This window comes from Falco cherrug, chromosome 6, assembly GCF_023634085.1.
Source record: "Falco cherrug isolate bFalChe1 chromosome 6, bFalChe1.pri, whole genome shotgun sequence".
NCBI lineage: Eukaryota > Metazoa > Chordata > Aves > Falconiformes > Falconidae > Falco > Falco cherrug.
The window spans coordinates 50,233,651-50,260,556 of NC_073702.1; the positions used below are offsets into that span (position 1 = coordinate 50,233,651).

Consider the following 26,906-nt stretch of genomic DNA (forward strand, 5'->3'; position numbering starts at 1 on the left):
TCAATGACCAACCAGGGGTTGGAAATGTCTGGACATTTAGGTAGGTTTTCTCTTAGTATCTTAAACTATTTAAAATTAAAGAGTATTTTTATTTTATCAGTTGTACTTTTCTGAGCACCGGTTTGAAGTGAAGGCCAGGTCTGATTCTTACTCATTTTTTTATATATGCAATTCTCTTAGCTTTGTGAATTTAGTTATAATTTACCTTGCTGTAAGTGACAGGGCAATGAGTCCTAGATGGCATAACAGGATCAGAAGAGCTGACTTTGATTGTTGCTGTGTGTGGTGCTGATGGCGTGAAATAGTCTCAGATGGACATTTCTGTCTCCTGACTAGGAAAGGTCTGTTCGTGAGATGATGAAACCCATGGTCTTTGATGATTTGCCTGTGCCAGCTGGAATACCGTGGTGTATTTTGACCCCCTAAAAGTTTTAACAATGGCAGTGTTATGATGAAATGAGGTAGAAGTTTTACGATTTGTTTCAAAGAAGGGAAAGGGTCTTCCACTTTTTGCGAATGTTTTACCTAAGAGATGCTGAAGTTTGTAGCCTGACTTCTTCTTCAACTGCTGTAGGTTCCTGCCATGAAGCCAAGTGAGATATGTAAGTTCTAGAAGAAAAAGTTAAAAGGGGCATATGTATGCAGGCATTCAGACAGAAATACACGATTCTCTGTGGTTGTACCAGACACGGTAAATACCATATCTCCCAGTCATTGCAGGTCTGGAGAGATACTTTAGATGGGATTATTTTGTGCTGTTCTCCGGTTCATGGTATTTCTAGTTTTCAGTGCACTGTACTACTCTATTCCTGTTTATAAATCTTTTAAGTGTGCACATTAAAAAAGTAATTTAATTGTCATTATAATTTATAGTACGCCTGAAGTCGATCACCTAATTAAATGGAAAGAGCAGAGAGTAGTAGGTTCATAAGCATTTATTAAGTACTACAGTATTAATTATGCAGGACTTTTGAACCAAGCAAAAGAGGAAAGAATGGAAACACCAATCTAAAAAGGCTTTCCATTGCTGCCATTCTCAATTCAATAATGTGAGACACCTCCCCCCCCCCCCCCCCCCCCCCCCCCAGCTGGCAGGACAACACTAATGCTTTCTTTTTGTTAATTTTTAATGAAATTATGATGGAGGGTTTTTTTATGGCAATCATTTGCAGCATTTTCCTGTAATATTTTTGAAAGAATAATATGTCCCTGTGCAGGGGCCTATAAATACATGAGTAGAATTGGAAGATACATTTAGAGTTATGGTTTGGGGTGGATTGCGCGGGAACAGACTCTTGGTCATCACTCCTTGGCATCTCAGGCGGGGAGCGGAGCTGGTGCCGGTCCCAGAAGGCGGCGCCCGGGGGGGCCGGGGGGGGGAGGGGGGGCAGTGGGGGTGGGGACGGAGCCCAAAAGAGGAGGCTCTGGGTGGCAATGGAGGAGCGGTGGGGATGGGTAAGGACACTGGTGGTGGGAAGGTTTGCTCGCTCTTCGCAGCCTTTCTCCCACCTCTAGCTGCAAACCCATGCCACCTGGGTGAAAGCAGAGGGTACGAGCTGCTGGCTCGCCCTGCAGGGACTGGGTCCAGGGGGGCTCTGCGAGGTGCTGGGTTGTGGGTCAGAGCCTGGGAATTGGAGGTGCAATATATTAGGGAGCTTGTGGAACAGGGCTATCTTACCGTGTCTGGTTTGTGTTTTGCTGCATCAGATAAACTGCCTGAACACAAGAAGGTGATGAGGATGGAGCAGAAGCCTTAAGTTTTAATTTCTTCTTTTTTCCTGGTTTGTTAGAAAATTAAAACCACTGATAAGACACTGAAGTAGACTTATCTGCATTCCATGTTGTTTCTGGGGTTTTAATTTTAGCCTCAGTGGCTTTTACACGTGAGTGTTGGACATCAAAACTTCTCATTGAGATGGCAGAGGGGTCTGATGCTCCAGCTCTTGAGCCCTGGCTGTGCTGAAGTAGCCCATGGGCTTCAGGGGGGGGGGGGACCGAGTGAGCAGGCAAACGGGCAGCTGCTGGAAGCGTTTCAGAGGTCTGTGGTTTTGCACTGATCCATACAAATGTGGCCAGTAGGCGAACGGTAATAAGCCCATGATGAAGAACAATAAGGGTTTTGAACAGAATGCCGTGTATACTTTGCAATGTTCGTGGTAAGGGCTAAACTGAAACCCCAGGAAAGGAACACCTTTGCTTTTTTCCTGTGAGAACTTGTAGCAACAAAAGCCTCTCTCACAGTTCACAAGAGGTGATGCCTTTAAAAGACCTTTAGGTGAGAGGTCTCTAAAAAAAAAAGATGGCCAAAACCCCTTCCATATAAATGGGCAGGAAGGTGTTAGAGATTTACCTACTTGTGCTGTTATCAATTGATGCAATGTATTTGGAACCTAGCTGCACAGGTATCAGCTTATCTTGCATTATATTAAATAGGAATTCATTGGCAATACACAATTACAACATAAGGCCAGCATCTAAAAGCTGGACCTGACTTACGTGAAAACTGGAGAACCAGTTCAATAGATCTTTTTCTGAAAGAAATTTGAGATTGTTTGATTGGAGTGTAAATCCTGCTGAAGGCCATTTCTTTTCACAGTTGTTAATAGGCTGCACTGAACTGACAGCAAAAACAACAAAAAATAAAAGCCAGACCGAACAATCAAGAAAATTTACTGTGTATAGGGTTTTCATTTATACAGAAAACATAGAATTTCTTTGTCCATGAGCACTGCTGTATTCTGTACCATCTTCTTTCATGCAGGCATGCAGGGGATTGTACACCGAGGCCTGACCCAGCAGTTTAGATTGCAGTACCCTGTCTCCTTGTCCCGTGCACCCACTGAGACACAGGCTTGCGTGCCTTGCCGGCGGGAGACCTGTGGATACCGCTTTTAATCTGGTTATTACTGTAATTACTGTTTCAAAAAGATATAATTGGGATTCCCTTTACATCAAAGATTTTTTTTACCTTATATGGAGCAAATCAAATTATTGACAGCTCTTCATCCCAGAACTCGTAATAACCCTGTAATGAGCACAGTCATTATGCTTCAGGTTAGTGCTGCAGCAGCATTATATAAGGAATGTAACTTGACAGTTGTCTGAGGGAAAAAGTCATACATATGTGTATATATGCATATACAAAAAAAGTAGTGGCCTAACCAAGGTCTCAGATGACATAATGCGTGTTGGGTTATATAATTCATGTTATGGTCCCTGAGTCTGTCTTCTGAGTTGCATATTGGAAAATGTAATGCTTGTCTCTTTCTATCAAACTTTATAGCTATCTCTTTAATATAGAAATTGCTCGTGCCATGCTGTTGTTAAGCATGTTTTCAGGTTCTCGTGCTGGCAATAGGCAGAGTCAGTCCCAGCAGCAGTGTCCTCTCTTTGTTGAAACTGAAAAACTAGAAAACCCAAACCTTCCTCATATTGATTCTGAAAACAAGTTGGATGAGTATTATATTGCAGCTATTCAAAGCAACTGTGGAACGAGCCATTTGGATACCCTCTGCCAATGTTTCAGTGAAAACAGGAAAAAAAAGGTCTCCCCTACATGTGTGAGAGCCCCTTCTTTACCACCTTCTTTAGGCATATATTTTCATTGGGAAAATAGACTTGTTTTATGTTACAGGCAAGTAATTGATTTAAAGTCCCAGGTTCTACTTCAGTACATGCACATTGTGATACAGTGGTGTGCCAAATGAATATTGCATTTTAAATCCATGACTGTGGAAATATTTGTGAATCCTCAGGTACTGGAACTGGCACAGATGTTCCGTTGCCGATGGAGAATTTGACCACCCCAGTCTGTCTGTACGGGTTGCTCAGAAGTCACTCAGAGAGGTCTGTGTTAGGCACTAGCAGAGTTAGGACCAGCACGTGCTGGTAGCACATGCTTTGCACTTGCAGTGTGTGACTCCAGGCAGCCCACCCAATGACTCCCTCTGTGAGCATGAGCAGGCCACCAGCTTCTCCTGTGCTCTTGGACCTCCTCTGTGCTGGGAGCACAAGCGTGTCACGGTCATTAATATGTATCAGAAGAAGGCTGTTATTTAAAAATCAAAGTATATGGTGCCCTTGCCATGACTGCAGCCTGCCCAGGCTTACCAGAAGCAGCTTTTAAGATGCTTTTAAGTCCTGCTACTGGAACTTAGCGTGGCCTTAAAGGCCTTCAGACGCTCTCTATAAATGCTCAGGTAAACTTGGTGTTGATGAGGCTTCACTCCCAGCAACGCCTGATGGAGGTGACATACATTTATATAAGGAAGTAACACTCCTTGTTCAAATTTGGGTGGAAGTTCCCTGGAATTACAGAGCACATCCTGAAGAACAGCAGGATTGAATTCCAGCTGTCTTATTAATGTGCGTATTGATCTTGTATGGGTGATTTTCTCAAGGTGTTTCTTGGGAGAACAATATTAAATTTGAAAGAACAAATATCTATAAAGATTGGATATTAGGGAAAATTTCTTCACTGAAAGGGTGGTGAGGCATTGGAACAGGCTGCCCAGGGAGGTGGTGGAATCACCATCCCTGGAGGCATTTAAAAAATGCATAGATGCAGTGCTTAGGGACATGGTTTAGTGGTGGACTTGGCAGTCCTGGGTTAACGGTTGGACTTGATGTTCTCAAAGGTCTTTTCCAACCTAAATGATTCTATGATTCTAAAGCAGGAGGATGTGCAATGACATACTTGTAACTTCAAGCCTCATAAAATAAATTCCTAACTAGACTTGGTGCAAATGTTTCAAATCCTCTTCAGCCCACAAAATCATCAAATAATAAATCAAAATAATTACCAAAAGGTAACCTCAATTCACAGGACTCTTCAGGAAGGTGGAAAAGCCCAAAGTCAAGATGAAAAAGTATTTGAGACAAGAAGCCCAGGTATGTTGAGTCTGGAGAAAGTGTGAGAGCTTTAACTGCACATATGTGTGCAAAAGGGCTGGAAAGAACAGGGCAAGGTACTTTCACATGTCATTGAAGAGAAAGGGGGAAGAATACTGCGGTTGAGCTGCAGCAGGGAATACTTTGCTGGACTGTTCGATACTGGAAAGGGGTTACTACTACACAACATTTAGGTCAGTGGAGCAAACTGCCATGGGAGGGTGTGGAGTCAGTCATGGCTAGACTAGATGTGTCTATTATAGATGATCTAGGATGACCCATTTAGAGGTGGCTTCCAACCCAAATGTTTCTGTGATTTCTGTTCTCTTCAGGTACAACTCTTACCAGATTAACTTGTTCTTCCAGTTAGTATGTGAATTATCATGGCCCTATTGACAAAAAAGCCCTCTGTGCTAAGAACAGCATATAAGCTAGAAATATTACCAGTATTACTTTACATGTTATAGCACATGTAAAATGCCAAATAATTATTACATAAACTCAATAGTGTGTTAGTGTTTATGAGTAATCTCTTCAATTCTGTGTTAAAATTAAAATATCTTATAAATTTGTAGTCTATTCTTAAAGCATTTTGTTTTCTTCCTTAGAATAAAACTTTTTTTTTCCCACACAGAAATATCTCCGTATTTTAAAGAAGGGAAATGTATAAAATTTCAGAGAATGATATTACACATGAGGTGAGATACACTCTGTGTCTCTATGACCACACAAACTACATCTCTCCTACAAATGTTTGTCACAGTGCTAGTTCCCAGAGAAGGGTTTAGAAGACCTACAGATCAGTAAGCTGATGCATGTGTGTTTATGTGCACATGTGCATACCTTTAGGTAATAGTATTGAGTACTGAGTCTTACTCAATAGTTACTGTAGTCAGTGGAATTTTTAATTTATCCCAGGGTACAGAAGACATGTTTTCTGTATTCCAGGTTGTGATTTCTTTTATGACACTATATTGTTCAAAAGCAGGCTCTGTTGTTAAGTAGTTAAAATGGGTGCATGGGGAAAGATTCACAGTTATCAACAGAAGAAGCATAATGTATAGCTAACCACTCATAGCAGGGAAGATCATTTCTCTTGGGGCTCAGTCCAAGTTCCATTGACTTTTATGATACTTGGATCCAGCTTTCTAATCATGTTGCTGTGGTGATCTGCAAACCCATTGGGGACTTTATTGCTCATTGCTGGGTCGAGTCATGATTAAGTAGTATGAAAAACACTGGAACATAGGTGCTGAAACCTGGATCTGCAGTTCATGTTGAGGATTTCTTTGATTTGTCAGAATGAAAGAAAAGGGGTATCCCCAGCAAAGTTAATTCTGACTCCAGTTACTTATCCTCTTTAAATCCCATTTGAGACTAGTGTAGGACTGGTGTATTAGTAAGCAGTCCTTAGAGAAGTGGTGAGAAGTGCTTCACCATATCATAAGGGCACACTAGGCAGATCAGGTCGAGTGAGCCTGCCTGGAGCCTTTTCCTGGGGTCTCCTAATTCTGCTTTGTCTCCTGTGAAGTAGTCCTGATAGACAAATAGCTTTGAGTGCTTGCTCTTTTATCATTTAAGCAGTTTCTGGTGGTCACAAAGGTTCTGAAACAGTGTGATAGTGGTTTGGGATATAACTGACTGAATTTTAGTATATCTGTTGTAACTTCCTGAAGCAAAGATGGTGGCATTCATCTCTGGAAACACTCAATGGGAATCTGAATAACTCTTTGGAGATGCAGAATTCAGTAGGGTTTTTTTGTCCTTCTTTCTCTAACTTACCACCTTTCTTACTCTTTGTGTCTGAGTTTCCGAATGATCACTATTGTTTGCTGTGTCTTTTTTTCCTCACAAGAAGCCTTTAACTTGATTTATTATGTTTCTTAGCAGTGGCATTATCTTTTCCTGGCAGAAACATTTTTGCTGCCTAGCATGTTGACTGTGTTATCTGGAAGCGTTTTTAGGTCCCATGCGCTTTCTTGGCTCCTTTCCTAGGGCAGTTTTTCCTCAGCTGGCCTTGCTACAGTCAGTGTGGCCTCTCACCATTTTCCTGTTTTTAGTAATTTTGAGCAGCACCCCTAACGCAGAATCAAACCTTGAGGTTTTAAGGGGATAAATGTCAGTCAAATTGCCAGCTTGCCAGTCCTTAGTCTTTTGCTTGCAGCTACACTAAAGCTCTGGTGAACATAGCAGAGAGAGAAAATAGCTTAAAACCCTTTTTTCCATTTGTCTGTTTCCTGGGGCAACCAGACCTTGAACATACCTCAGGTTAATAGGAAACACCCTCAGAAACCAGGTTTAGCTAATCCCTGCCAGTCTCTGTAAGTCAGCCATAAGGCCTCTTTCTGTCATTTAGTGGTAGGGTACCCATGTGAGTTGGCATCTGACTTCTGGACACAGACATGAATAAATTCAGTGGAGGCTCTGCTCATCTGCGTTGCCATTGGTGTTTAAAAGTCAGTGATTTTCTTCTCTAAAATATATTGCTTTTTAGTGACCTCTCTGGGGTAGTGAATAAAGGTAGTTTAGAGAGGGATTGCTTTAGTACGTTGTTTCAGTCTTTATTTTATTCTGACTTTGTTGTCTTGGCTATCACAAAAGGGTATCAGGGTGGTACTTTGCCCACAACAGCATCCGTGAGTCCTGAAAATTCACGATAAAACCTGTGTGTCTGCCCCAAAGTAATGAGTCTTCTGTCAAGTACCACATCATGGTAACATCGTTGTTACTTAGGGCTTTTAAGTTCAGTAGGGTTGCTGGTAAGCTTACTTCTTCAGTTAGTTCTGTAGTGATACAGAAAGCAAAACTTTCTATATTGCATTTTCTATAACTCTTCATCTATGCTGTAGGTCTCGGGGAGTGGACAGGTGGCAAGGGGCCACAAAGGTTGAAGATGACACTCTGCCCATGGACTGTCATTGCTTACTAGCTGGAAGTTTACTACTCCACCACTCTGCTTGTTGAAAGAGCATTAGAAGTGCTCTGTTCCTTACTCCGGGCAAAGTCATCTGAACTGGCCATGGTTGCAGGTCAGTGGAGGGCTGACATTGACTGAGGTAGGAAACATGAGCCTGTAGCCAGTGAAGAGCAAGTGGGGACAGGAGCCAGGAGCACCTCCAGCTTCCACAGCTGGAGGAAGAAGAGGGCTTCTGTCACAGGTCTTAGGCAGCAGCAGTTTTCCTTTAAATGAGACATGCTGGGGTAGATCAGATAGCTACAGTCTTTTATGTTGTGTTTTCCTACATGATACTATGGAAAACTGGTTGAAATTCATATGCAAAAGTGTACCAGAACCAGTCTTGTAACTGTACTTGCAGGAGCTTTCCACTGTCCTCCAAACCCTAGCCCTTTATCTGAGGTTATTCTCCGGGCTGTTGATCACATTTGTAAGAGCTGCAGTGTTCTCAGCGATGATTGAGTCAGGACCATCAGTTGTTATTTCCAGGTCTTCAATTTTCTTTTCAGCCTCCTGCCGTTTTAATCCCAAACCTTCAGGCTTCCTGTCCATGGAAACCATAGTAGTCTGGATTAGGTCCAACCTTCCAGAAATACATACTGCATGCCTTGTAAAGAAATTAGATAATACTGGGTGCCCAAGGACCACAGCTCTAAACGTTGCCAAACCAAAGGCAGGTAAGCTGGTAAGCCCTTTTAACAGGCTGGAAACCATGTATGAATATGCTGCCAGATCCCTCGCTGATCTTAATTTCCTCAAGGGCATGTTAAAGTCACTGCCCATTCTCTTATGAAAATCATAGACAACAGTGGTAAAATCTTTAATCTCTTGGATGATTGTGACCATACCATGCAGCACACCTGGAAAATATCTTTTCACACAGCTCCTTAAAGCAGATCCACAAATTCCTTTTAAAATACGTCTTAAATCAGCTGTGGTTTTCATCATCTGAGTGAATTTGTTTTCTTAAAGCTGCCCATATAGTCCCAGGCACTTGGTTTGGCATAATTTTTCCCATGTTGCTGAACATCACACTCCTCCCTTCTCCATCCAGGGAAAAGGCTGTGCCTGCAGAAGGCAGTGGCACCAAGCCCACCGTCCGCTTCCCCCTTCCCGCAGCTCCAGGGAAGGGTGCTCAGCCTGGGCTGAGCCTCGCTGCCATGGGCAGGGCCGGCTGGGTGAGCTTTTTCCATAACGATGGTGGAGCAGCAACTGGCATCAGTTGTAGGCATGCTGGAGACTTCTTTTGCTTGTAGAAATACCATAACCTTTCTGAGCAGGGCATGTGTGGTGAGACATTTTATATCTCCATTTCTGCAAAAAGTGAACCAGAAGGTAAGATTCCTGTTAGTGGCAGAAGCTAGTAATTGAAGTCTCTGCAAAGAACTTCTCACTCCAGTCAAAGGCAGAATATGCCTGTTTTAGACATTTTTGCTGCCGTAGCTGTCTTGGCCAAAGGCCTAGAGAGGCTTGATCCTTGACTTGATCTGCAACTGACACAAAAGCTCCCACTGTGGATATGTGTAGGACAAACCTTTAATTTTACTGAAACACTTTTTACTTGCTGGATGAGGGAAGAAGGACCTCAGGAAAAAGCTGTGCCATCAAGTAGCGTGATTTTGCTGGTACAAGTGAAGGCTGTGCTGGGAACATACAGTCAGTACAGTTTGCTAGGACAGCTGCACCAGCAGAGCTATCCTATTCTGAATACAGCCTTGTCTTCTGTTCCAGTTTGTCATGCATGATTTATCTTTCTGTCACCTCTTCAGGTCCCTAGGCACCTCTCACCGTAAAAAGAAATTAAAGCACAATACAGATGAGTCTGCTCTGTATTGGAGTCTTGACCTTTAATATATCAGGTTTTCATATTGCAACTTTCCCAGCAAATAGGCTGTCCTACTAGAACTGAGGTTGCTTTAGTGATCTGCAGAGGTCCCGCCTCCGCCATGCTTCAGTTTTACTTGCTTCCACCTACAAACTCTCAAGCTGCCTGAAATGCCTTTGAGAGGAGATAAAGTTTTCAGATTGCCTGGCAGATCATAACCATGAACTCTAACGGTCCAATAAGGAAAAAATACAAACATCAAAAATCAGAGAAAACAGCCTGGCAACCCAAGTGTCAGAAGAATTGCTTGATGTTTTTTCCTGTTATACCAGTTTAATTTTTATCAGACTTTGGGGTTTGTTTTCCACCCCACCCCCCTCTCCTTGGTGCTCTCATTACATTTTCCTTCCTTTCTGAAAGAAAGCATTTGCATCTTGCTCTGTGCTTTTGTGGCAGTATTCCTCCTGAGCCAGACCGGTGTGTCGCTCTGATGGCGAGTTCGCAGTCAGACTCCTTAGGTCAATAAACCATCTTAGTTAGTTGGTGAGTATACCAGATCTGAATTTTCAAAATCCACAGTTGCACTTAACATACCACAGAGGCCAAAACCTGATGTAAATTTTAAGAGGCATCAGAAGAATTGCTCAGTATTTCAGTCATAAAGCTTTGCCAGTGTTACCTTTTGACCAGATCACTGTTTGATTGGGTTTTGGTCTCATGTTTTTCTCTGCAGCTATTGAAGGTGCAGGTTTTTTTCTGCCCAAGAGAAAGACAACTGTGTCTTTAAAGAAACAAAACAACTGTGTCAACAGATGGGAGAGAAAATGCTGTGTCTGAAATAGTGCTAGGAATAAACCATGTTAAAAATAGGTAGTCTTGCCACAACTGTTACTTTGGCCAATGTGGAAATCCTTCTTTCCCATACTAGCGTGTATCAAAACCGTACTAAAAGCCTGCTAGAAAAACTGCCAAATTAGTCTATAAGACGTTGCTAGAACAGTAACAACCTGTTTCCTGCCTAATTGTAGCAGTCACACTAGTAAAGGAGAAACGCTAAGGAAGCTGCGCTGCTGCAGGAGAGCTCTGAACAATTTCTGTGACTGACCTCTGGCCAGCAGCAACTGAAACACAGGTCTTGCACTTGTGGGTATAGATTTTAATGATGTGACCCCCTCTTACCACCCCCAACAGTACTAGGATAACTGGGATACCAGAGGGTATCAGAATTTTTCCCTTTCTTAGAAGTGTTGTTTCACTCATAGGTATGGAGAGAAGTAATTTTCTGTCCCACAAACTACCTGGGGAGAACCCGTGGCAGTTTGGCTAACAAGTGGTGCTTTTTTGGAAAAAAAAAAAAAAAAAAAAAAAAAAAAATCCCTCCCCAAAATAGGAAAGCAAGCTGAACTACACTTAAACATGCTTGTTACTAGCAGAATTACAGCTGCAGTTTAGACATTGCATTTCTGCTTTCCATCTGTTGTCTCACTTATTTTTGCTGTCTGTCTCCTTGCTTTCAATTTTCTCTTCTGTTGTCTCGGTTTATCCAATTTTCAGGGCTGGCCAGCCATTTCAGCATTATCGCTGTCCTAATGGCTGTAAGGAAAGCAGAGAAGCTCTTCGCTAAATGATTTTATTTTTTTTCCACAATGCTTTGTTTCGTTGGTTTTTGTTTGTGCTCGGTGCTCCATGTTGTGTCATCTGGGAAGAGAAGAGTTCTTTGCATAATGTGTATTTTGCTGGAGTTGTTTGATTTCTACAAACATTTATACTCTACAGCTCACAGTGCCTTTGGGGCAGGGACAGATTGTAATCTCAAACAGAACAAATCTGAGGGTTGACCCCACGCTGGCTGTCTCTGGTAGCCTGGAGGAGCTGGAGAACAGGTAGAGCCTGGCCCACAGCACTCTCCTCTCCTGTCCACCCCAGCCTTCGGCCGGGGGGACCCGCTTGGGAGGAAGCAGCCTTGGGCAGCTGAGCGTAATTTAGGGCAGCCCTGCGGCATTTATGATTGATTCCTGATCTCTGAGACAAAATGCAAAGATAGATAAGGTCCCTTCATCTGGGGAGAAGGGCAGAGGTAGGTGAGTGGTGCAGCCTGCTGCTGAGCGTAAATTCCCTGTGACGGGTTACAGCCCTGCTGTTTGCAACAGGCTTTTCCTTTCCCACTTGTCTGCAGTCGAGGAATGCTCCTGGGGATCCGTGCTTGCCTGGAAGTTGTCTCTGTTAGAGTAATGGTGCTTCCTAAGACAAAAGAAAATTTAAAGGAAAAGAAAATGTTTCAGACAACTTTAGAGGCTTCCCAGTTACTTCAGTGCACCAAGGAAAGGGCCACATTCCTTATCAAAGCACTGTTTGTTATATCCTTATGCTTTCCGCATTCCCACAGGAGGGAAATGGAAATAGAGGAGTTGAAATGCCCATTATTTTCCACTCTTCTTCCAGTCGATAAGAAAGCTCCCAATTCACTCGTGAAAAGGCTCAGAGAGGCCCATCAAATATTCTGGATGTACTAGATTTCCTATGGTAGCTTCTTACCCCACCTTTTCTGTGTTACCTCCTTTCGCCTCTGTGGTCCTCGGCAACCCGTGGGTAGCATGTATGTATGCACGTATGTGTCTGCTCCAAGGATACGCCACATGGCTTTTTTAAATTTGTTTTTGCTTAACCAATCTATGATGAGTTAAAAATACTAGCGCTTTACATGCATAAGTGACAGTTTGATTAACAGCTGGATTCTACCTTCTTCCAGCATGAAGAGCTCTAAAGGAAATGAAGGGGAGTTTTGTGCAACATCCTCACTCTGTGAAAAACCCATATGCAGAACGGCGCACGCTACCTATTCACTGTTGACTTGAGCACATGCTTTGCTTTGCTGAATTGGCTTTACAGATTAGAGATGGAATTAAGCATATGCTTAAATGACTTGCTTAGCAGTGGCTGAGGTTCCATAATTTGACTGCTGGAGGTTTCCCATTGAATTCAGTGAGAGTAGACTCAGGCCACAGTAGTGATCAGATCACAGAGAGGTGATGCAGTTGTAATTGGCATGATACGCCAATTAAAATTTATTCCCTTTGTATTGTAAAATGAGGTTTTGCTTTCTTGTTACTGCCAGTTTCAAATTATGATTGTGAATTGTGGTCAAGTTAATATGGTTTCATGGGACAAGTATATAAAAATATTTTTGCTTCAGCTATAGCAATATATAGCTAAAAGCTCCCCTGTAGCTGTATCCAGGCTAGCTGCTTGCTGTTGCATTGCCTCATTTTTCAGACTGTTTCATCCTTGTGTCGGACACCGAAATCATTATAATCATTATAAAACCTTCACTGGCAGCATTTAATAGCATATATTTAGAATGTGAAATAAAGAAATCAGACATTTGTGATGCACCAATAATCTATTAGTTATTTTTTAAACTCCATTCCTCCACATATGTGAGAGAATAAAACAGAAGTTATTAAAAGAAGTGTTTTTAAAAAAATCTTTATATTTATGACCATTTGGGGTTTTTTTCTTTAACATACCAGCTTGTTTTCTGAGAGTCAATAGTGATTTGCAGGAGGTGAAAAATTGCAAACAAAGCTAAGTAGAACTTCAAGTTGGCTGTTGAGCCAAAAGTGTGATTCAGGAGCTGAAAATATCTCTGCACTTCATGCATCAAACTCAAACGCTGTGCTTTGGCAACGCCCCCCGGATTAGAAGCAGAGTTTGAGGTCATTCCTCCTCCAGCCTGCCATGTATGGATAGGGCCCACGCTCATGACAAATTACTGCCTTACTGAGCACATGCCAAGAGCAGAGTGACATCAGTGCAGAGGGATCTTGCCTCATGGAGGAGGACCAAAAACTCCACTGCTGCCTTTCTCGTGGCTGTCTGTGACCTGGAGGACCAGCGTGGCAGTACAGGGAGGGAGGACACTTTAAACAGTCCCTTTCTAGATGTGGCAACAACAAAGGATAGTGAGGTGGAGCATTTGTCTCCTTGTGAAGAAGTCACACAGCATCCAGCAGATGTGCCAGCGAAGTGTGTGGTCAGAGGTGTTTTAGTGGACCATCCAGATTTTTAAGGCAAACTATCAGCTGCCAGTAATGGTTCTTCACTGTGGCTGCTGACCTGAACCACCAGCAGCATACCCTGTGCCGTACAAGCTGTCTTTGCAACCAGGAGCATAATGCCAGAGACTGATACTAGCTTATCGGCTGCAAATCCAGAGTGCCTTGAATGAAGTCTGTGCTTTGGCTTAACACGATCTCACCGAGGTCTTAGTTTTATTTTATAGAGAACACTGGCTTAGATTTTGCAGGTAACCACAACCAAAACTCTGTAAACAGACCCCAAGTTCTTAGATCGTTTTCCCCGCTGACAAAATTCTGTTGTTCCCAGCCACCACACTTCCCTCCTGGTATCCTGCATATCTGTCTAGTTGCCAGCTTCTCAGGGGCAAGTTCGCTTTCATCTACCACTGGGACTGTCCAGCACTGCTGCCATCGCTCTGCCATGGCCTTGAACTTGCAATGGTTTTTCCATGGAGATGATTTTGACAGCTCAAGTGATTGTCATGGGCTTGTAGGACACCTGCTGCTTTGCAGCCTGCCTGCTTGGCAGCTCTGAGTGGCTCTGCCTCAGTTTCTCCTTTGTTCCCAATGCACGGGTGTCATAGCAGTGTAGTCATTCAAACAGGGAAGGAAAAAGCCAAGGCAGTCAGTGTAGGATGTTCCTCATGGTGATTTTGCTGAAGCCTGTTTAGATCACTGAGAGCATGAGTTTTACCTGGAATCCTGTTGTGGTCTCGACTGAGACCTGATGTTTTTGCCTTCTCTGCCCACTCTCGAAGGATCGCCAGATGTACTCACACCCTGCCGCCAGCTGCCTGCACAAACAGCCCTCTTCTCTTGGCAACAGCAGGGTAGGCAAACGGCTTAGCAATGTGTGTGTATGAACACTCTGTCAGTTGTCAGCCTGACCATTGTCTAAAGGCATCAAGCCTGGTTAGTGAGAGCACTGATCTCAGCTGGCAGCATCTAAACTGTTATTTGCAGTGAGGTTATGGCCCTGTACTTAGGGGGATGTGCTCTCGCTAATTTAGCTCCTGGCTGAGGTGGGAAAAAAAAAAGTAACCCAAAATCATAGTTCAGTGGTGGCAGCAAAATAAGATCCTGTGCAGTGGGCTCTGGGGATAGAGGAGATAATGTAGGGAGGATCCAAAGAAGAAATTCTGTGTTTGATTTTAATAAAGTGAATCACCTAGGTGTAAAGTAAACAAACAAAGTTCTAGGTGATGTTCCAAAAGGCATTTGGCATGATACTTCTTTTAGGTAAATTTTGTTCTGATTGCTACCCTTTTGCAGAGCCTGAGTGACAATAAAACCAGCTCTACTAACACACACATGTTAGTAAATACAGCTATTTTTATTTATATACTGTCTATACATACACGCATATGCAGATGCACATATGCACATATACATACATATATATGTATATGCACACATATATGTATGCATATCAATTAATGCTTGTATAGATTTCAACAAATTAAAATTTTACAAAGGTTTCTTCATGCTCTTTGCATCCAGATCTGCAAAATGGTGCTAGCATGCAGGATAGCAAAATGGAGAAAAGCTGTCAATAAAGAGAATTTAAATGGGCTATTACACTCCTATTGAGAAAAATGTGGAAAAAAAAAGCATAAATACTGAACAATCAATTAGGTTTAAAAAGTCTTTCTGTTTTAGTAATGAAGACAAAAATGTTTACAGCATAGAGACATTTGATTAAAAAAATAAATTATATCCCTTTAACTTTGGAGTTAGTTCAAGATTTGATCCATTAATTTCTCCAAGCTGCTTGTAAGAAAACATATCTCTGCAGTATTGAGAGCTGCCAGAATGACCTGGAATTAAGAGGGTAAAGGTAGAGACACTGTATTTTGATTCAGCTATTCACAGGTGATTTGTGTGAACACATTAAGAACACCAGTAAAGTAATGGGAATAATTTTCTTCCACTTTTTCCATATTCAATTGCATATGGTATGATTGCATTTGATCAGGACATGAACGTCATTTCTCAGATGATTGGGTTCTGCCATTGATCATAAGAAGTCAATTTAAAGTATGACATTGCTTTTACCTTCCTCAAGTAGGAAGACATCTTTGCTTCTAGTCTTAGCTGCTGTAGCTATCAAATTGTGTGTATAATAAATTGTGCTTTGTTTAGAGAGCGATAACTGTAAAATATTGCCCATTCAGAGAAAAAGTACTGAGATTGAGATTGATGCCTGGAGCTTAATGCATCATACAATGCAATCAAACAAATTTAGGCTTCTTTCTTCTCCCGTTACAGACCATAATTCACAGAGCTCTCCAGACTCTGTGTTTGAAGAGGAGAAAGGGGGCAAAGAGAACAGTAGAAAATCCACACAGACTGGATTCATAGTCTCTACATACTACAATACAGAAGTTTGCATGGACCATTCATTATTTTTAGTAAGAAAGCATCTATAAAAGGGGATTTGAACCCATTGAGAAGTGGGAGATTTGCATATAGCCTCACTGCTTTGAGTTACCAGACATGAATTCAAGCCCTTGGGTGGTATGCTGTAGAAGTATGCACATTTTTCTACCTGTGTTGCCTGGCTCTTCTTTGGTATGAATAATCCTATATAATCCTGGATCCTGGGTGCAATTTAAATGGCACCTGGTTTTCTTATGGACCTGGTCAAACTGGAGCTTAAGGGAGATTCCCAAACCATGGTAAGGTACAAAGGTACAGTCTGTGTAGGAATGCTGTCAGCTGCAAGACAGTTAAGGAGTAACATGGGCATGGCTTTATTTGGTCTTTCTTTGTAGTCGTGAGGTAATTTTACCCATTTATTGTGCTATTTCAGAATCTTTAATTAGCAGTAAAATAAATATTATCCAGTTTCTTTCCCTAAACTTAAGTTTCTAATTAAAATACACATGAGATTTCTGGTATTTTTTATTTTGTGAAGTGCGTAAGATTCTCCCTATCACATGCCCCTACCCCCAACCGACCTCACAATGCCGGTATAACAGATATATAGGAAGTAATATAAAATATAGTCCTTTTTCTTTTTGCTCCATGGAATGAATTAATCTCTATGGCCAGCTGATGCTGATGCCTACTGCTACATTTTTGTTTCACCACTAACAGTGTAGTTTTAAAATTACAAAATGAGCATGGGTGTTGCCAAGGGAGAAGCTAGGAGTCTTTCAAAAGCAGATGGTGTAAGAGTCGTTATCAAAGTACTTCTGCCTGTGTGTTTCCAGGTCCCGTGTAAAAGGCTAATCCCCGAGTGTCTGAGATACAAAGTTCAAATAAAAAAAAACCCTCTTCCAAGCAGTAGGACATGCTGTACTTCTCATACTCTCATATCCCTTCTGATGTGCTTGTTTAATCGTAGTCTCCACGGATGGCAAACAACCGCAGAAGTTTAGGAAAGTCATGACCAGATATGACCACGTACTAGCAAACGATCAGCAGTGGTTGCTGTGCTGCCTGCCTTGGGCGGGCGGGCGCTGAAGGCACGCTCATTTGCTTCTGCTGCCAAAGAACCAAGGATTGCACAAATTTTTACTAATGCGGTGATAAAAACAAATTAAAAGTTCCTGGGTTTAGTATCACAACAATGCCTCTGGGACCTTTAATTGGGCAGTAAAATCCTGTTTGATGACACATGCATTATCTGGGGTTGTTAGAGACTCTGCAGGTTAGCTTTTCCCTCAGACCACATCCTGGTGCTAGTGCCAGTGCTGCTGTAAGATGGTAGGTCAGTGAGGAGGTGCAGTAGTACTTCCTAGACAAAATCTTACTGTACTTAACCAGATCTCACTCTGGATACTTTGCCTAATTTTAATGACTAAGCTTCTTAAAGACTTGGAAACTGACCCCTGCCTTCACTGAAATACGGGGATTCTTTCACACTTGGACCAGATGCTCAGGTATCCTTTGAGGAACACCATTGAAGACAGGTTACCAGAGCGAGAGGGAAGGTGCTGGCTCCCATCAGTTAAGAGCTGAAAAAGAAATTAGGGAGAATGGAATGCAGTGTTCCTCATGGGTTTCAGTTTAAATACTCTTTATGAAGCTGGAGTGGCAGCAATGTGATTTTGTTTCATAAATGACATCTTTCGCTTATGGCTTCATTCTCTTTTTATGAAAGTCCCCTCTGCTCCTGCCAGGGTGCGGTAGAGCAGATTTTGTGTAAATGAGAATAAAGACCCTTGTATTTGGGTTGCAGATTAAATAAACCAATTCACAGTGCTTATTAATTAAAAATAACTCTGTGCGAGTGCAGCCAGCATCCCTAAAGCCAGTTAGGCCTGTGAAAACACAGGGTGGCCCACCTGGGGGCTGGAAGCTCTCCATGCCACACCAGGGAGAGGAGGCTACAATCCAGAGCACCCCTAGGTCCTGCTGAAGAGTAGGAGAATAAGGACTCATGACTTCTTATTGTTTTGCTTTGTTTTCTGACTGGAATATTTCTCAGGCCACTTGTAAAAGTAGCGAGTGAAATACTGGCCCTGATAAAACCTTGAGTCCAGCTGTGCCAAGGTTTCACCCAGATTAAAACCGTATTGAGCCCTGTTTGTTCAAAGGTTCAAAAGTGGCTCCTGGCTCCAGATGCAGGTCATTTCCTAGAAAGCTCTATACTGATGTGGCAAAGCATCCAGGTCTGGAGTCAGAGCATGTGTTATTTTATATACTCTGATGCCTGTATAGACCACTGTTGACATTGCTGGTCAGTAACACATCATTTCCTATTTGTTTTTTTTTCTGATAGCAAACATTAGCATATGCCTTTTATTGCTAACTGGTTCCAGGCCTGCTTTGCCCTTCAGCTTTTGGCGTCCCATTTTGACCAGCTCACACCTGCACTCTGCTAGTGGTGGAAGCACCATGCATCGCACACACCATGGTGGACAGGCTTTGCCCTGTCTATGGGGCAGCATAGGCAGCCATCACACTCACTGGAAGCAGAGGGAGGTTTGCTGCTGGCTTCAGTGCCAGTATGGTCGAGCCATGGGCACAGATCTGCAAGTCCAGCATGCTACATTTGAGACTTTCCTGTCCAAGTCCTCTGGCATGCTCCTCTGCCATGACATTTGTAAGCCCTTGAAGAGCAGGTGCCTTCTCCTGCTGCAGTGACCTGATTGCCCTGAGGCGGTGGCTGGCCAGGGCTCAGCATCACAGACAGAGCAAAGAGCAGGAGAAGGGGGCAGCATGAGCTGCACTTCTCATTGGGGCCCTCTGCTCCCCTGGGGTGCTGCCTAGTCCAGAAGCACATCCATCCCGGGATGCCCACGCTCATCCACATCACTGTTGTGTCACCTGGGGTAGCATCTCACGTAGGAGTGCTCAAGGACACAGGGAAGCCTGAAAGAAAGTGCCCTGGGCAAAATGTGTGCTGTGGTTGTCTGTGTGTTCGCACCAGTCTTCAAAAAAATCAGAATAGCCAGGCCCGTTGGAGTATGTGGTCACTAGAAGATCACTGAAGGTTTGTTGTCTCAGTATTAATGAGGTGGGCATTTCAATCAGCTCTATTATGTGCAAATTAGATGTAAGTCTCCGGTTCCTGGTGCACTGTGTGTATGCCCTGATTAAGGGTAGCATCCATGTATGCAGTAACCCCCTCCCTGCAGGTGTAAATAGGGCAGCCTGTAGCTGTCTAACACTTCTAACGCATTAACAAACACATCTGTGCTCCATGGCCTGGATGCAAAGACGTACATATATCTCTGCTTACATTTCTACAGCGGGTCTTTTGTACACAGAAAGTGCCTTTTTGTGGTCTTTCCCAGAGTACCATGACATGTAAAGAGAGATGTAAAGTTTATGAGTGATTTTCATAGTGTACACTAGTAACTTACTTTCTAAAACAGACTACCATCATATGGAAAGGGAAATATTAGAGGTGATCTCACTTCAAAAGCACAGTGCTAGACGAGAAAGAAGTAGAATGAAAGACAATTGGACTGCTCTGATTTAACAACAGGAAAGTATTTGCATTTAATTAAAAAATATGTGCTCTTAAATTCTGATTTGATCTTCTCAAAATCAGGCAGAAATGAAGCAAAAAACCTGGAGCTGCAAGCCCTAATAGGTAAACAGACTACAAAGGCCCTTCCGTGCTTTGTGTGTTTACAGTGCTTGTTGTATACAGCATGTTTGAAAATACATCATTGTGTGCACATTTTGGTCTTGTATGTCTGTTGTTCTCACCTTGGAATATATTCGTTGATGTGTATTCTAGCCCACAGCAAGTTGGAAACCACAGGACAGCTTCTGATTGCTGATGCCACATTGCTCTGGGGAAGAAAGACCTGAGTAGCGAGGACAACTGTGGCTGAATCTCAGAAGTTCTTATATCCATTAATGTAGCCAATGCATAACATCAGTTAGGTCATAAAATCAAACAGCAGGCTGAATCAACCATAGTCCTTAAAAATCTTTCATATTTGTTTTTCAAATAGGTGGAGGAGAGAGTCAAGAGCCATATTTGCTGGAGTGGTGAATTAAATTGTCTTGACTGGAACCATTACTCACTTGTACCTTTGATGGCAGCAGCCAGGTAAGAGAGCAAAGAAAGGGTGGGTTTGAGTGAACTGAGGGAGCGGGCCTGAGCAAGTGGTTTTTCATTCACAGAAGGCTTCACGTGGAAGTCACTCACATTGAAATACTGATTACATGTCCTTTTGTTACGAATTAAGTCAGCTTTTGCTGTAATGAGAGGCATTTCTCTTTTGGGGCAGGTTATGTTATTCTTCATTTGGAAGTGCTGTCTTTGCTTTGTCTCCAAAACTGCCTGCCTGCAGTACAGGCAGTTACTTTTGTTGCTGTAGGAGACCTGAGACACTGAGAAGCTCCTTTTCTCTAATCTTGTCTGTACGGGCACATCCTTGGTGGTCAGAGAATTGTTAGCCCTCAAAACTTAAAAGAGACTCTCTTAAAATAGTGAAAAGTTAAGAAAAAGTTTGATCCTTCTCATTGGCCCTCAATTTATTTTTTTTAATTATCCAATATTTATATGCAACCATAGGAGCTAGGCATGTAAGGAAGACATTGGAGACTCTCATGTGATATCTTGACCACAGGAGAATGTGTTCAAATTAAACGCAGAACATACTTTGAGATAAAACCCCCATTTTTTTTCAGAACTATGTAAGTGGTGCTGGACCTACGTTCCATTCTATATATGAATCAAAGGCAAGAATGGAGAGGGGGTTAAATGATATGGTCTTTTCCCTGAACGTTTGCTCAAACCTGGAACAAATCCCAAATACTCAGCAGTCCAGGGTGGTGCTATATGGGTTATCTCTTCTTAGGGATCCCTTTCCAAGATCCTGCAATGGAAGTTGTGTGTGTCTGTGTTGCACTCTTTCCCCTCCGCAGTCTCAGCACTCTCCGTGCAGCCCCGGATCAGAGCTGGTGAGTGAGAGGGTTGCAAGCTGACGGCTGTCAGCAGGGGTGTTGCCAGTGAACATGTCGGCAAAAAAGAAGGCATCATCCCTGCCGAGGTCCTGTGGAATTTATGTTGAAAGTTCAGCAGGAAAACAAACTGTCCTCGTGCACCCCTGAGCTCTGTTGCCAGTTTGGGAAGCATTAACAGTGTGTGAAATTTATAAGTAGAAGTAATGGAATACTCCTGCAGTACAGAATCTTAGCCACGTCTCACGACTCACCAGGCAGGATTTAAGTGGAAAGCTGAGAACTTTGGTACACAAGAGCATGGCGGCCATCCTGTGAAATAGGGTTTTAGCATAATTTTTTCAGGTTTCATTAGCATGTAACTTAATGGTACTTCTGTGCATTGGGCCCTTATCGCAGTGGCTGTCTTGTACGCTGAGAACTCATGTGTTGGCCAAGAGTAATGGCACGCTTTACCTTTTTGTTCGGAACCATTGAGTTTTAGAATAGATGCTTTCAATTAATGTAGTTCAGACCAATGTTATTGTAACGATGATAATACGTACCGCTGCCTTGTGCGCTGAGGATATCAAGGCAAGCACTTAATACTGGTAGGGTAGTAAATGTGCTGTGTGGGCTAATAAAAGGCTCCCATTACAGAGCTGAACCCTATTACTGCCTACTTTACAGGTGAAAGCTTGCAGTCCGATTCCACCACTAGGTATGGGGCAATGGGAAGGCACATTTTCTCTGAGAATGGGAGCATGCAATGCTGCCAAACCAGCAGTCCCAGGCACCCTGCAGGGAATGATTCTTGCAGCAGAGCGAGGTTGCACAAGCTGTGGTGTAGAGGACTCGCTGCTTTATTTTGGCTGAGAATCCTTTGAAGATACTGGTCCCGATTCTCTGCCGCCTGAAACCTTTTGCTATTTATACCTGGGTAAAGTGAATGCCGAGCGAGCATAAAATGCCACTACCCTAGTGCTAAAGGAGCTGTTATCCACTTTGCCCAAATATAAATGATTATGCAAAGGGTGAAGCAAGTTCAAGGTCTCTCTTTTTGTTATGACATTGCCCCTAGATCCTGCTGCTCATTGCTGATGATGTGAAGAGGAGGAGACTGTGTTTTCGCACCAGTCTGAGCTCAAGATGTGCAAACTCAGGGGAAAGCAAGAGCGCTCATTTCTTGTCCCGCTGTTAGTCAGAGAGAGGAAAAACACGTTTCTTCCTCCACACCCAGGAGGTAGCCGAGCAGGGTGGTGGGACAACAAGTCCACTTGCTCGTTCTCTGGCCGCCTCGGACGGGAAGGAAAGCAACTCGAGAACACCCAGGGGAGGCCGAAGTGGGCGCTGCGACGGCGCGTCTCCCAGTCCCCGGGCAGGACGTGCCGCCGCGGCTGCCCCCGCCCGCCGGTGCTGCCCCTGCCCGCCGCCCGCCGCCCCGCCCGCTGCCCGCCTCCCGCCGCCCGCCGGTGCTGCCCCCGCCCGCCGGTGCTGCCCCTGCCCGCCGCCCGCCGCCCCGCCCGCTGCCCGCCTCCCGCCTCCCGCCGCCCGCCGGTGCTGCCCCCGCCCGCCGGTGCTGCCCCTGCCCGCCGCCCGCCGCCCCGCCCGCTGCCCGCCGCCCGCCTCCCGCCGGTGCTGCCCCCGCCCGCCGGTGCTGCCCCTGCCCGCCGCCGCAGTGCCTGGGCGCCGCGGGGCTGCCGGCCGCGCGCTGCCGCGGGGGCGCGCCTGGGGCGCGGCGGCGGCTCCGGCTGCGGCGGCGGCGCTCGCCGCGGGCCGGTGCGGTGCGGATTGTAGAAGCGAAAAGCCTGCGCCTGCCGCAGCCGCTGCCAGCCAGCCCTTGTCCCCTCGGGAAGCTGCGACACCCTTCAGCTGGCGAGGGGGCGGCGTTTGCCTTCCGATTGTGCTTATTCCAGAGCACCCCCACCCCTCCCCCCGCAACAAGCCCCAAGGTTTGGTTAGTGCAGTCTAACAGCTGAGCCTCCTCTCTGCCCCAGCACGCAACGTGCTTCGTGCGCCTCCCGTGCGGCCACAGGCGGTGCATGGCAGCTGGCAGCGCGTTAACGTGCCGTGTATTGGCAGGACACGGTCCTCGAAATGCTCTGGCACCACAAGCTCCTGCTTTCAGACTAGAACAGAGACAGATAAGGATGTCGTGAAGGGGAAATTCAGCATTGCATATTATATGAAATCGAATCCTTTAAAAAAAATGATACTTTTGGCAGTATTTCATATCTTGTTAATAGAACGCATATATATTCATGTGTATTTTAAGTAGAATATCGTGTACTGCAGTTTCTGCTATCTAAGCAAGTATCTTGGTAGAGTGATTTAAAAACTGATCTTTTTCTTGTGGCCAGCACTGCACCAATTACATAGCTATGCTGGCCTGTGTCAGGCACCCTGGGCTGGGATCTGCCAGCTGTATGTTTCCCTGCTGAAGGCAAGGAAGACGCTCGTGCTGGGGAGGTGACCTAGCACGGGTTGAGGGCATCAGTGGCTGGCTGGCTCTGAGCAGAGCTGCGTGTGGATTGTGTGTGCTGCCATGCACGCTGCTGTGGAAAGCACCCGTTTAAAAACAAGAAATGCACATCATTTGGAATTGCAGGCAGCAGGAAGGATTCTTCTTCTGTAATACCTAGATGAACCTTTATTTCTGTGGCTGTTTCATTTCTGCAAGTAACCTACCATCTGTTAGTGATAGGGGGTCATAGCAGTATGAACACCAAATGACTTGATGGGATTTACTTTATGTAACTTCCAATACATGTATATATCTATTCACATCTATATTTCCCTCTGTCTAAAAATATCCTAAGGTTACAGATTTAAGGCCTACAACTTCAATGACGACGTGAACAATTGCAATTTTGAATCTTCCAGTGACAAATATCTAGATTATTGTAACGTGCCATGCTGTAGTAACAATTAAATATTCCAAAATATAAACAAGATGCTATAGTATTATGTTGGTCTTTAAAAGTAATCCTGTGAACCTTGCGTTTTGTTGCTGTGTTCTTATAAAAAATTTGAAGAATCTACATTTTTGAGAAATTACATAAGAACCAGCACCCTGTGCAAATCCGTGTGAGCAGAGTCTCTTGCTCACCGACGCTTTGCTAAAGAGTTCGGAGGCTGCAAAGTTTCAACCAGCTGGGAATCTCAGATCCACACTAGCAGTTATCTCCAGATGGCTGCACTCTTACTTTGTACCAAGTCTTCTAGCATCTCAGCATTTGCATGTTTGGAATGATGATGTATACTGTTCCACTTGTTTTTGCCAGAAAATGTACAGGGCATTGTATGATAAGTTTTGACACGATGTAGCTCAAAGGAGAGGTGAGAAAGATTGTGGGGAGAGAAAAGGGGAAAGGAAAAGACTGGGACAGGGAAGGAAAGGCGTAAGAAAATGCAGCAAGAAGAGTGTATGTCAGTGTAATGAATTCGATCTGACTGGCAAATACAATTTGAATGCAAGTTGTGAATTTCATTGAATTTGATCCAAGAAAGACACAGCTGAGCAATCTGCAGGAAGCAATCTTTTCCTAGAAGTATGCAGCTCCAAACTGTACAAATTCTTCCACTGGCTGTAAAATGTCTGTGTGCCACTGAACCTGTGTAATCAGATATTTTTGAAGAGAAAGTACAGTATTGAGACAGTCAACTAAAGAATAACAAAAAACATACTGAATGTAGAGTTTTGAAAGAAGAAAACCTATATAATTTGAACTTGGCCAATGAAGCCCTAGTGATAAGGACAGTTAATCATTTCTGGTGCAGCTGTTTCCTGACATTTCTGCAAAATGTTGTGGAAAAAATAATGAAGGTTCATTCAGTAATGGTTTCAAGCTTGGCTAGTGGAAAATATGACAGTATTTCCATCGTCAATTAAGAACAAGCAAGGCTGCTTTTTTTTTTTTTTTTTTTTTTCCGTAGGGGAAGTGGTATGCAGTTTGTACTGCACAGGAAACTGTAGACTTGAGAGCAGCTGTGTGATAGTAACAGGTATGCAGAGAATATGGAGAAGAGCCTGGGCCCTCCTTATCGTATGTGTTTCAGTGCGGTAGAACTGTCTGCGTTACATACTGGAAAAGACCGTTCACACTATCTAGCACATGGGGTATTCCTTTGAGTGTCCTGAAAATAAATGTCCTTCTTGTCACTTCAGTAACAAAGCTTGTAGCAGTGAGGTTTTCATCGCAATTGTATTTTATTACTGTGATGTCCCAAAAGAATAACTCCTTTAGGTGGAGACATGCAGGATTACTTTAACTGATCTCAGAAATTCATGTTGCTTGCAATTTGATCTTGGCCTGTGTGCATATTTTCACAGCCATGCAGCACGCCTCGCTCCGTGGGTGCAGAGCAGCAGTAGCCCTGCTGTAGCTGGCTAACCACTTTGTGGTTGGAGGTGGAGGGGCACCCTTGGCCTCATGTGCAGTACGAACATGGGCTGCACATGTGTGCGAACTCGGTATCATACGTGTGTATGTAGTGTTGCACATGCCAAGAAAGCGTGCGGGCTAGAAACATGAGCATGGCCGGGGGTGCATTCCCATTGCGGATCAGCGTAGCTGAAGGTCACTGTAGCAGCTGAGCAGTGGCCTTTGTCCACTCCTTCACCTTATAGCCTGCAGTGCCTGGCAGGCGGCCAGCTGCTGACAGCCTCCTCAATGGCACCTTGGGGCTCCTGCTCCTGCTACAGCTCTGCTGTGCTTGGGCTTCTCCAGCTCAGCTCAGCATGGGGGATGCTGGATCCGTTGCACTGTTCAATAGGGTATATGGGACAGAAGGAAAGAGGCAGCATCTACTCTTGAGAGTAAGTTGTGAAGACCAGTCCCGTGCAGTCAGTAGAATTAACTTTTTTATTTGCAGGTGTCTACATTTTATTTTGTGTTAAAAATGCATTAGTGTGAAAATGCAGGGCTGGTACAGAAATACTGCAAGGGTTTAGGTTAATGATTTAGGTGCTTGGTACCTTTCTGGACTGGGAGGGGTTGTACAACCCTGCCTACTCTTTTTTTCTTCCTCTGACTTTCTGAGATACTTTGAGCCCTGCCATAAATATGATTTCTAGCCTGCTTACAGAGTATGATGATTCATGCTAAAGGAGGTGCATGCATTATAATGAATGGTTTATGCTTTTCTAATATCACTCTGTAAAGGAGATGCTTACTCAGTGCTCCTCCTGTAAATTTAGAAGACCCTTAGCAAGCTCACTGAAAATGTTTGTCTTACTCTCTATAATGTTAGCTGTGGAGTGCGTAGTTCTTACTGATGTGTTTAAGCAAGTGTAAACCAGTAACAATGGAGTTACATGCATGATTTGTGACTATTCACCTAATCACCTAAAAGTCAGCCCCAAGTTCTCTCTCCCTGGTGCAGCCTACTATGAGGAGCTTCGTTTGAGACTCTTCTAAGCTTGCAATCCCTAGTGCAGGTAAACCTGTTGCTGAAGTCAAAGACAGCTTTATCGGTATCAGAGCATTAGAGGCAGCTTATATATAAAAGCCTGTGATTTAATCTTTATTTGGGACATTAAAAGATTAATCCTTCAAGCGTCCCACCTGTAACCACATGTGTACTGCTGGTCAATGTACTGTCATGCCTGCGGTGGGACCACTTGTGTGCTGGAGGGTATGCATGGGAGTAAGAGAGAGATGAGGGCTCTGCGCTTCCAGTTTGTATGATGTGGGAAGTCTGAGGGTACTGGGTCAGGCATGAGCTGCTTTTAAACTTCTCAGCATGAGGGCTGTGCCTACAACTGCTTAGGAATTTCCCATAAAAACAATTTTGTCAATTG

At 43.9% G+C, this 26,906-nt stretch overlaps 1 protein-coding gene across 7 annotated transcripts in view; it reads left to right on the forward strand.

Annotated features, from left to right (window-relative positions):
* HIVEP2 (HIVEP zinc finger 2) overlaps window positions 1-26,906 on the forward strand; it is a 145,597-nt gene that overhangs the window by 70,185 nt on the left and 48,506 nt on the right. For all 7 annotated transcript variants that reach the window (XM_055714884.1, XM_055714882.1, XM_055714885.1 and 4 more), the window contains one exon: window positions 20,170-20,267. The gene's annotated coding sequence lies outside the window, so the exon portion shown is untranslated. The remainder of the gene's footprint in view (window positions 1-20,169; window positions 20,268-26,906) is intronic.